We start from the raw sequence: 11,958 nt of genomic DNA, 5'->3' as shown, positions 1-11,958 counted from the left end.
GTCTTTCCAGGCAAATTATTCTGTAAAAAGCCATGGTTAGTAGATAGCTGTCGGTATTTAAACAGAAGGTGGCATGGACTGTTCGCTCCTCCTTTCCGCTGAAGAAGTTTCAGGTTTAATCTGTGATCTTCTAAATTGCTCACTAGCAATGCAGAGGATGCGTTTGGCCACCTACTCCAGAAGGAAAGTCTTTCATTTAATAATGTAGAAAAATAAAGTGGTTGGAATGGAAGTGTATTGTGTACAGGCAACAGCTCCAATTCAGATTAATGTACATTAGGTGGACAGTCTTTCTTTTGAGTCTTTCCCCTACCCCCAATCACATGAATATCACTTCAGCAATATATTTGTGTGGCTACCGATGGCATTTAGGGGCACCTAGAAAACGTCTGATTACATCTGTTTTCTTCAAGCATCAGTGGCGGTGGAATGTATATAGAGATGTTTCCTTTAGGTGGCGAACTGGAGTAGGGAAAGAAGCAGAACAAGATCTCATTGAATGCAACTGTTTGTGCATATACAGGTTAGCAGTTTTCTCAAACAAGCCATTCGATCAAATGGTTGAAATGTCCAGCTAATCAAATGACTACTTAACTTTGGAGGGCAAGTGACTGAATAAGATTGTGATTAAAACCAGGGTGCCTCAACAGCTATATATGAAATTGGGCAATTGGTCAAACTACAGAGTAGTGATTCTTGTATTATAAAAACAATAAGGAGTCCAGTGGCACCTTAAAGACTAACCGATTTATTTGGGCATAAGCTTTTGTGGGTAAAAAACCACTTCTTCAGATACATGGAGTGAAAATTACAGATGGAGGCATTATATAATGACACATGAAGAGAAGGGAGTTACCTCACAAGTGGAGAACCAGTGTTGACAGGGCCAATTCGATCAGGGTGGATGTAGTCCACTGCCAATAATAGATGAAGAGGTTTCAATACCGGAAACCTACTGCCCGCTATACTAACCTACATACCTCCAGCTTCCATCCAGGACACATCACATGATCCATTGTCTACAGCCAAGTCCTAAAATACAACCGAATTTGCTCCAATCCCTCAGACAGAGACAAACACCTACAAGATCTTTATCAAGCGTTCTTAAAACTACAATACCCACCTGGGGAAGTGAGAGAACAGATTGACAGAGTGAGACAGGTACCCAGAAATCACCTACTACAGGACAGGCCCAACAAGAAAAATAACAGAACACCCCTGGCCATCACATACAGCCCCCAGCTAAAACCTCTCCAACACATTATCAACTATCTACAACCTATCCTGGAAAACGATCCCTCACTCTCACAGATCTTGGGGCGGGGGGAGCAGGCCAGTCCTCGCTTATAGACAGCCCCACAACCTGAAGCAAATACTCACCAGCAACTACATACAGCACCACAGAAACACTAACCCAGGAACCAATCCCTGTAGCAAACCTCACTGCCTATTCTGTCCCCATACCTATTCTAGCAACACCATCAGAAGACCCAACCACCTCAGCCACACTATCAGAGACTCATTCACCTGCACATCTACTAATGTGATATATGCCGTGTGCCAGCAAAGCTCCTCGGCCACGTACGTTTGCCAAACTGGACAATCCCTATGTAAAAGAATAAATGGACACACATTGGACATCAGGAACGGTAACACACGAAAGCCAGTGGGAGAACACTTCAATCTTCCTGGACGTTCTATAACAGATTTAAAAGTAGCTATACTTGAACAGAAAACTTCAGAAACAGACTTCCAAGAGAAACAGCAGAACTAAAATTCGTTTGCAAATTTAACACCCTTAATTTGGGCTTGAATAAGGGCTGGGAGTGGCTGGCTCAATACAAAAGCAGCTTTGCTGCTCCTGGAATTGACACCTTCTCATCTATTATTGGCAGTGGACTACATCCACTCTGATCGAATTATCCCTGTCAACACTGGTTCTCCACTTGGGAGGTAACTCCCTTCTCTTCATGTGTCATTATATAATGCCTGCATCTGTAATTTTCACTCCATGCATCTGAAGAAGTGGGGTTTTTTATCCACAAAAGCTTATGCTCAAATAAATCTGTTAATCTTTAAGGTGCCACCAGCCTCCTTGTTATTTTTGTGGATACAGACTAACACGGCTACCCCCAATACTTGTATTATAAAATGATCCATTTGATCCTGAGAGGATCATTCCCTTCAGATAGATCCAAGAGATTTCCTATGGCTGCATCTAAATCCCTGTCCTGTGCCGTTCCCTAGGTCTCAGTACTCATCCTTCTTCAATGCTGATCTATCCATTCAGAAATCATGAAACGCCATGTACCCCTGCACCATCAGTATGCAGATCACACTCAACTACCCATCACTCCCTGCTAACGCAGCCTCTGCTGTCGCTAAGATTCCCCAATACCTGGATGGCGTGAGCAGATCACTGAAAAGCAGTTGGCTCGTGTTCAGTCCGGGAAAGATAGGAGTGATATTGGTGAGGAAGGGGAAATGCTTAGAGGACCGTGGCCATATTCTAACCTCCCCATCATCCAACAGCATCAGACCACAGAGTGTCAAAGTGGTATAAAGCCCAGGGCTCGTGCTGAATTCCTCAGTGCTCCTGGACAAACAGAAGAGGAAAGCTGGCTTCAAACTTTGTCTGGCCAGGAGACTGCACCCTTTCCTCCAAGACATGAACTGTCACTCATACTTTTGTCACCTCCAGGCTGGACTCCTGCTAATCATTCTACTTGTGGTTGAATGTAAACCACCAAATAGAGACTGTATCTGGGACACCACTCATCAGCTCATCTTATGCACCAGACAGCTCCCTGTGAGCTCATTAGATGGGTGCTCACCAAACTCCGCTTGCTCCCCATTCATTTCCAGACTATTCAAAGTGCTGGTCTAATTTGAGATGTCATTGATGGATTGAAAACAGGCTATTTCAAAACACAACCATCTGCTATACTTCCCAGAGAGAAATGGAGTGAGACAGGCCCAGGGTGTAAAGACTCTCAGGTGCAGGGAAAAGTGTGATCTCAGCTGTGGAACTCCTTGCCAAAGAAGATTAGACTGAGGCCAAATCAGCTTAAAAAATTAAAACAAGGCCCCGTGGGCTTTTTTGTTTAAACCTTTCCTTTACCAGTTTCTTCTTTTGGACAAAGAACAACAATAGTGTACCCAGAGAGGCCTTCTGGCAGTTTTGGTGCTTTTCCATCTAATTATGTTTGGCATTTGGGTACAAAGGCGCTTACCTCTCTAACCCCACACACACAAATCTCGCATGTGCTGAGCAAGAGCAAGCGGAAAGAATTATGGCGTAACATCAGATTGAAAATGTTGGTCATGTTAAAGAGGGGAGACAAAATAGCTGTACCCATACCAGGTCTAGACAGAAGCCCAGGAGAGTCCAGAAAAATCCTTGATATTTTCCTGACCATTAATTAACAAAACAAAAAACAAAACACTACCACAACACAACAATAGCACAACACAAAAAAAGATGTAGGATAATGTTTTTGGATTTATATAATGACTTTCCCAGGAAGCTCTTAAAGCATTTTATAGATACTAATTAACTGATCCCCTAGGAAGTAGGTATTATTCCCATCATACAGATGAGGGAAAGTCACAGCCATGTTCAGCTGCCAAGATCACACAGTGGAAGACCTGGAAATAGATCACAGAACTCCTTGCTCCCATGCGCTAAGCATTAATCAGTGCTCCATATTGAGAAGGAAGGTTTCTTGTAACCAGCTCAACAAAAATCTGTATGAAAAATTAGGCAAATACTGGGATGATTGTACTTTAACAGAGTAGTTATTAAGTGACCTTCTTCTAGTAGTTAGGATTCTCAGATCCCAAGAAGTGAAAAACAAACAGGTCTAAATGCTAGAGAAGGAATCTAACAGCCTCGAGAACGTGACTGCTTCTAAAAGATGGAATGGAAACCAGGAATGCCACTCAAACTTCTGTTGCTCTAACAGGTAAGAGGATCGTGAAAGAAAACCACTCTGCATTTGAAGTTACTGGATGTCTGTTGCGTCTATTGGAGTACAATGCAGAATAATATAGTTATTCCTTTGGTGAGTTAATTCAAGGAGTGCTTTCTGAGGTGTTGGACTAAGTGATGGCAAGTTTCAGCCTATGGATAAAATGACTGGTTTGAGAGTGACTCCAATGTAGAGAGAGAATTCATAATGCTGTGGTGTGGGATACAAAATGTTACTAGTATGGATTGTGGCTGGTTGCATTACTCATGAGCTAGATATGGAAGTCATCCCAAATGTGAATTAAAAAAAAAATACCTGTAGCATTTGTTTCTTGTTTGTGTGACATTTCACTTGAAACTATGTAAAAATGTGAGGAATTTTTAAAAAATGTTGTTGGAATGACTGTCCTCCTCTGCTACTCCCAAATCTAAAGCCCAGCTCCTCCCAGGAGTGCAACTGCACAGGCCTTAATGTAACCCATACATTTTAGACGTTCCTGTTTAAAAAATGGCCTAAAATATTTGATGGTGTCCCAATAACAAGGTCTGAGATATCCCACTTTACAAGGATTGGCTTTCTAGTTCTCTTAGATTGCAATATATTGGACCATAAACCTGGCACGAGTCCAAAACTGAATGATGCTCAACCAGAACCTTGGATCAGTGTGAACTGGGAAGACATTCCATGCCAGAGGTGAGGAGGGAGAAGGGGAGGTGGGGGCGTATTTTTTTAAAATGGCAGCTGTTTGAAGCTGCTCAGAGGCTTAGAATTATGGCATGACACTCCCGGCAGAGAGCGATTAATGGTAGAGTGCAGGCAAGGTGGTTGGAAATTGGGAGGAACTGTTACAGGGAATATCATTTCTAAAAAAAATCAAGGAGATCACCCGTTAAGTTCCTCCTCCTGCTACCTTCACATTACATCTGTTATATGTCTTAGGTATACTCAACTGTCACTGTCGCAACACACATGCATCTTCTGTGACTCTCTCCCGCAAATGCGCATTGTTAACGCTGACAGTGGGCATTAAAGAAAGAAGAATATTAGTGCTAAGCTCTTCGATTTTTTTTTCTCATCAGTATAAAAACGTGAAGTTATTTTTCTATAATACTGTGATCTTTAACATTCTTGGCTCAGTGTTCTATATTTGTTCTGAAGCAGTTGTATAATTTGATAAAATAACGATGTAATATTTGCTTTGTGAAAATCTATGTAGCTAGGTTTGCAGACTACACAGAAGTTGACAAATAAGCGGGGTTTTGATGCTTGTGAAAAATATGCTTTAAAATTAGTGGTGTTTGGATATTGGTGGATAACGTTCAGGGGTCGAGTTAAATTTGTACCAAACTCAGAAGAAAGAAAAGATAATGAGGCAAGTGGATCTGATCGAGGAAGGGGCTGCATCCAAATGAAGTCAGATTAGAAAGCGTGGCTACAACATCAGAATCATCCCTGTGGAAGATTACTTCTGGAAGTTACAGCAAAGAATAGGAAGTATCTATTTAGAGGGAACAGAGAATTATTGTTTTATTATGTGTGAGTAATTGTCTGCCTGTATCCATAATACATCCCACTACCACAGGGACCAGCAAACTACTGAAAGTTCAGGATCTCTTATCTAATATAGTTCTGCCAGTTGCTATTTTAAGTCAAAAGGTGGTTATATGCCGTGATACTGTTCAGATGAAATTAAAGAATCAAAGGACCCTACATAAATGTTTCTGCTATTACTTTTTACTGTTATGTTCTTGTAATTAACAGCAGACAGAAACTAATGCATTAATGTTCATAGCTTTGGGGTTTGGTTCATATTACTCTGTGACACATCTTCCATTTGCCTTTTAAAATCCGTACTCCACATTAAAATTGTTTTTAGAAATATCTGATGTGTGTTTCTTCGTGCTCTCTCTATTCCTAGCCTAGCAGTGGAACTTACACCTTTGTATATATGGTCACATTTACGTAGACTTCTAATTTCCTAGGACAGGAAGATTCACATTCCTGACGAACTGTCAACAGCTCCTTCCTACTTTGTTGTGAGAAAACTGAACTATTTCAGTATGTGAACCCCCCCGCCACCCCGCATTGTTCTCCTGTAATCATACGCATAGCAAATAACCTTACCACCAACACTAGTTAAAACAGTCTGATGTAACAGTAAAGTTTTGTAAGACTGCACAACTACTCCAGCTAGTGGCACTGGAGAATATTAATACTGAACTAAACTTCTGGTGTGAAATAATGCCCTCCTCTTCCTGCCCCGTCCCACTTTCCCCATCCAAAGTCAATAGTAAAGCTCTCATTAACTTTGATGAGGCCCGGATTTCACATGTCATGGCAAAACTCATTTTGGCCGTGACAGATTATAGCTATAACTTTTAAATGTGATTTTCATGTTCATATACTTACCAGTGAGAGATAGTAAAGACAACTCACTGGGTGAAATTCGAAGCCTTTGCAACACTGACATGTTCTAAAGAGATTATGAGGAAAGTTGTGCAAAATTTCAGAAAGGGAGCATTTAAAAATGTTCCCACTGCAAAAGCTACTCCCTATTTTCCCCCAGAAAAATTGCATCTGATGAAGTGAGCTGTAGCTCACAAAAGCTTATGCTCAAATAAATTGGTTAGTCTCTAAGGTGCCACAAGTCCTCCTTTTCTTTTTGCGAAGACAGACTAACACGGCTGCTACTCTGAAATCAGTTGTTCTATAAAGTCACAGTGCAAAATCTGGAGACTAAATCAATACTTAAACTCTGAAACAAAGGATATTTAGCACTGCTTTAAGTTCCAGTCTCAACACAAGTTTAACTATAGAATTATTACCAATGTCTTCATAGTAATGAATTGCTCTGTGTATGTGTTTATAGTTTTGTGCATATATATGTAACACAGACAGACCCTGGTCAGGAGCATCCAACCTGGGACGTCTGGAGCTTAGTGCATGAGCCTCTAACACAAGAGGTAAAAGCCAACTGACTCTTTGCTAAAGCTGTAGAGCAGACTCCTTTAACTCCCTCTCTAAGTGGTCTTGGTGCCACTAGAGGAGACCGAATACCACACCCAGGAAGTGTGTGGGTTACATATACACAGATACTTTGTTTTATATGGTATGTAAAAGGCTGTGACCAATTGTACGGTATGAATGGGGAAGATGGAAAAAAACCATATTCTGTCAGCACTGTTTTTCAAAAATGATATAATTTTGATGTTTCTTAGCACCTGGCTTTACCCATAACTGGCCCTGCTATCCCTCGTAAAAGCAACCTGCTCTTTTTATCTGGCCTGCTGGATCGATTGGCCTTCACCTGCACCTAGCCCTTCTGGGGACAAGAGGACCAACTGATCAGAGGAGGTCTCTCTAGGCAGTCCCTGGAGGACTTAACTCGCTGTTCTTACCTTCCAAACAAGCATCATCTTAAGCCGGGGTGTGCCAAGGCAGTGCGGCCTCTGGCATGACCCAGTCACATATATATTGTAGGTGCTGTGTACTATTAATAATTATCGAACTTTTCATCGGGAAAGTTTGATTTAGCAACCAAACCTTTTTGGTATAGTTTGTCCTAAACTGTGCCAGTGTATAGAGGTGACTGATTCAGCTGTAGTGATATCCGGAGGGAGAGATGGCCTTTAAAAGAAAGTTGGGAAATCTTCAGATCAGGGAAATCTCACATTCTTCTTCGAGTGATTGCTTAGATCGATTCCAATTTGGTGCGTGCGCACCACGGGCACAGTCATCTGAAAGTTTTTCCCCTAGCAGCACCCGTTGGGTCGGCTGTGGAGCCTCCTGGAGTGGCGCCTTCATGGTGCTCAATATACGACCCTGCCAACCCGGCCCCTCCTCAGTTCCTTCTTACCGCCAGTGACAGTCATCGGAACTGTGGCGTCTTGCCACATTTCCCTAGCTTCTATTTGGACTGTTTGTATTGTGTCGTTCTTAGTTATTGTAGTTCTAGTTAGTTAGCTGTTGGGCTGGGGGGTTTACCCTCCACCCTGACTGCGTTCTCCTTGGGGGACTTACATACCTAAGTCCCAGGGGTTCAAGCCCAGCAAGTTCTGCAACAAGCCCATGCCAACGGGCGACCCCCACAACACTTGCTTAAAATGTCTGGGGGAAACGCACCAAATGGACATGTGCAGGATTGTTAAAGGAGTTCGCCCCAGGACAAAAAAGGGAGTGAGGCTTTTGCCTCAAGCAGCTCCTTATGGAGGCGGCACCTAGACCGCAACCCACATCAGTGCAGCAAGACCCGGCACCGAGCCCATTGGCGCACAGCACCCTGGCGGCAGTGGTAGAAACGGCACTGTGGAAAGACTCTGGAAGAGACCCATGGCTCCAGCGCCGAAACCAGCAGGATCAAGCTGGCACCGGTCCCATTACCCAGTGCAGAAGTGGCACCGGAATCAGGAGAGGAGTGGATCTCTGACGCAGAGACCACCCCTTTGGAGCCAGCCAATGGGGCACGTCCCAGAGAGGAGCACCCAGGGCTGAAAACTTTGGAGCTGGGACCATCGAGTCCGGTGCCATTTGACTCCCTGAGCCAAGTCATTGAGGAGGTGGAATTGCCATCCACCCCAGACACCTCTGAGGCGGCGAGGGACCTCATCGCCATGACAGCATCGTGGTCCCCGGTCCTACAAGTCAAGTCTCTGGTACCGCAAAGCGTGGCACTGTCTTGAGGAAAACCGGCAATGCTCCGTCACTCAGCACCACCAGTGGAATGAAGTTGACGTTGAGCCTCACGCTGATCCCCTAGGGGATAAACTTTTCGATGACTGAGCATGCGGCGCGCACACACCTAATTGGAATGGATAAAAGCAACACACCGCGAAGAACCACAGTTACGATCAGGTGAGTAACTGTTTTTTGTAGCTGACTGCATTATGATTGGCTTTAAAGTCAATCTATTTTGACACATGCACAAAGGGGAACAAGTAGGAGCTGAAGTAATAGGGTGGGGGAAAGTGTCTTTAATGTTGATTAAGGTGGGGAAAGGGGGGAGGGGAACACTTCTTGTGAAAACAAGTTTAAAGGAAAAATTCTGTCCTCAAGTGCATATGCACAACTTCCATTCTGTTCAGCATGCAGTAGTCAATTGGATCTGATCAAGGCAGAATTCATCTGAAACAGTTCTTTCATCTGTGGGTAGATGTAGCCCTGTGTGTAATTATTGTAGCCACAATTGATTATAAGCAGGTGCTTTTTATATGATTTAGTTTTTATTTTGTATAAAATTTTCTATAATAACTATCTCTAAAAATGCTTGAGAGCGGTCTAAAATTGCAGAGATGAATAATAGCAGAGAGAGAGTGAAATTAAAGATGATCAGGTTGTAAGGTATTTTGGGCTGGGACCATACGTCAGATTTACATAGGTATTTAGCTGCTGAAAGATGCAAATTGGTGCCTAGTAGGAGTTCTAAAAGCACCTAAACAGTTTGATGCTTAACTCCCATTGAAAGTCAGCTATTATGCCAACTGTCGATGGCTCAAGGATCTAACATGGGAGGCTGGGATCAACACCTGTAAGGATCTCCTGATATGCCTTCTTTTTTCCAGTCATGTCCCTACACTGGTAATGAGCAGGGATGGCTCTGTGCTACTGGAAGATGTTTCACATTGGGATGGTCCTCCTGGGGCTTGTTATACATGTTATTAGAGTCCGAATCTGCTGACAGTAAGGCTAAAGCAATGCACCGGAGAACCAGGGCCTTTACCCTCAGAAGCTGTGTTTCTGTTCCCTGTAACAACTTGTCAGGGGACAGACTGGGATTTGTTTTCTGCACATCCAGCAGTCCTGTGCTGTGCCATTAAGGGAAGACATGCTGAGTTCTCACTGTTGCCTGTTTCAGATAAAGGGAGCGTTGTCAAGGATATTAACTTCCTGCTGCTTGGAGCCAAGTATTTCTAGTGACACCTAATGATGTCTCTTTTTAATTTATGAAGGCTCCAGAAGACTTGAAAGTCTCTTATTCAACAGTAAAATATGTCCCATACTTGGTCACTGTGAAGTGAATTATCATATGAGCCACCTCTGTCCTACCAGGTATGGCTTAGCAGGACAAACAAGTCAGATGAGACTGGAGATTGTGGACATTAGTCTATGTAGGCAAGGGTGTCACAGGTTAGGATTAAAGTGCATTAAAACTTTAAGAAATATCATGCTTTTTTCCCATCTATTTTGAGAATACCAGTTAATTATATGTATATAGAAAAAAAATCACCTGGTGTATAACCGAGAATGTATTGTATGCTACAGACTTATAAATAGATATGCACATCTGATTGCAAATCTAGGCTACCTAAAGTTCAAAAGTACTTTGTAATAGCTATGAATGAGCTTATACGGTATCCTCTGTAGCCAGGCAATCGCAGGCTGTAATTCACATCAGGACTCACCATTTACGTGGGACTGAGCCAGATCAAAACTCAGACCTCCAAGGAAAAGGATCCTCCAGGAGTTTGGGACTGGTGATTCAGGAGGAGATTTTCAGGGGAACTAATGGGAGTTAGGGGCCCAATTGCCAGTGACTTTCAAACCACTCTTGAAAATGATTTCGGTAGGTAGCGCTCTTCTCTCTGACTCAGTACTAGCCCACAGAGTTGTTAACTTTCTACTTGCAGAAAACCAAACACCCTTGCCGCTGCCCTTCCCTGCCCCTTCTCTGAGGCCTCGCCCCCCACTCACTCCATCCCCCCTCCCTCTGTTGCTCACTCTCCTCACCGTCACTCAGTTGCTAATTTTCAACGGCCTGGGCAGGGGCTTGAGGTGCGGGGATGAGAGCTTCGGCTGGGAGTGTGGGCTTTGGGGCGGGGCTTGGGATGAGGGGTTTGGGATGCAGGACGGGGCTCCAGGCTGGGGCAGGGGTTTGGGATGCGGGAGGGGGTCAGGGGTGCAGACTCCAGGCAGCACTTACCTCAGGCAGCTCCCCAAAGCAGCAGCATGTCCCCCTTCCCCCCCGCCTCCTACATGGAGGCACAGCCAGGCAGCTCTGTGCACTGCTCTGTCTGCAGGCGCTGCCCCCGCAGCTCCCATTGGCTGCAGTTCCTGGCCAATGGGAACTGCGGAGCAGCTCTTGGGGCAAGGGCAGCACACGGAGCCTCCTGGCTGCTCCTAAGCCTAGGAGCCAGAGGGGGAACATGGTGCTGTTTCTGGGAGCCACACAGAGCCACAGCAAGCAAGGAGCCTGCCTTAGCCCTGCTGCGCTGCCGACCGGACTTGTAACAGCCCAGTCAGCAGTGCTGACTGGAGCCATCAGGGTTCCTTTTCAAAGGGGCATTCTGGTCAAAAAACGAACACCTGGCAACCTAGCCCAACAGCTGTAGTGCTTCAGGCAAGTGTAAAACTGCCTTTTTGGTTAAATGTAATACAAAGGTCCTGACTACTCCCAGCCTTTACAAGATTGGGACACTAACCTGTTTTCCTGGCCAAATCCCAGCTCTGAGTCATTACGTTCTACATGTCTGGAGATTCAGCTGTATAAGTTATTCACTTCCTGTAGTAAACTGCGTGTCCCCTATATATGATACAGCTGCATTTCATTGGTGAGTGAAGTGACCAGTGCGGGACGTAGTACACTCAAGTTCAGTTACCTTCTTTGCCACAGCTTTCCTGTGCGACCTTGTGACCAGTCACTTGGGACCAGATTTTCAAAGGGGTTTGAGTGCCTAAAGATACAGAAAGGGGCCACACAGGGTTTTCAAAAGTGCCCAAGCAAATTAGATGCCTAATTTTTATTTAAACCAATGGGAGTTTGGTACCTAATCTGCTTAGGCCCTTCTGAAAATCCTACAAGATGCCTAAATGCCTTTGGAAATCTGGCCCTTAGTCTCACCGTGTCTTAAAATGCAGATCTGCAGAATATGGGGAGAATAGCCTCAGCTTTGTAAAATGGGGGTGAGAGTACTTCCTTCCCTGCCACTGACAGGGGGAGTTGTGAGGGGAGACACTCAAATACGATGGTAAAGGGAGACATGGAAGTCCCTTA

Source organism: Lepidochelys kempii, chromosome 2 (assembly GCF_965140285.1).
Source record: "Lepidochelys kempii isolate rLepKem1 chromosome 2, rLepKem1.hap1, whole genome shotgun sequence".
Taxonomy (NCBI): Eukaryota; Metazoa; Chordata; order Testudines; family Cheloniidae; genus Lepidochelys; species Lepidochelys kempii.
Note: the sequence above shows the minus strand (reverse complement) of the source record.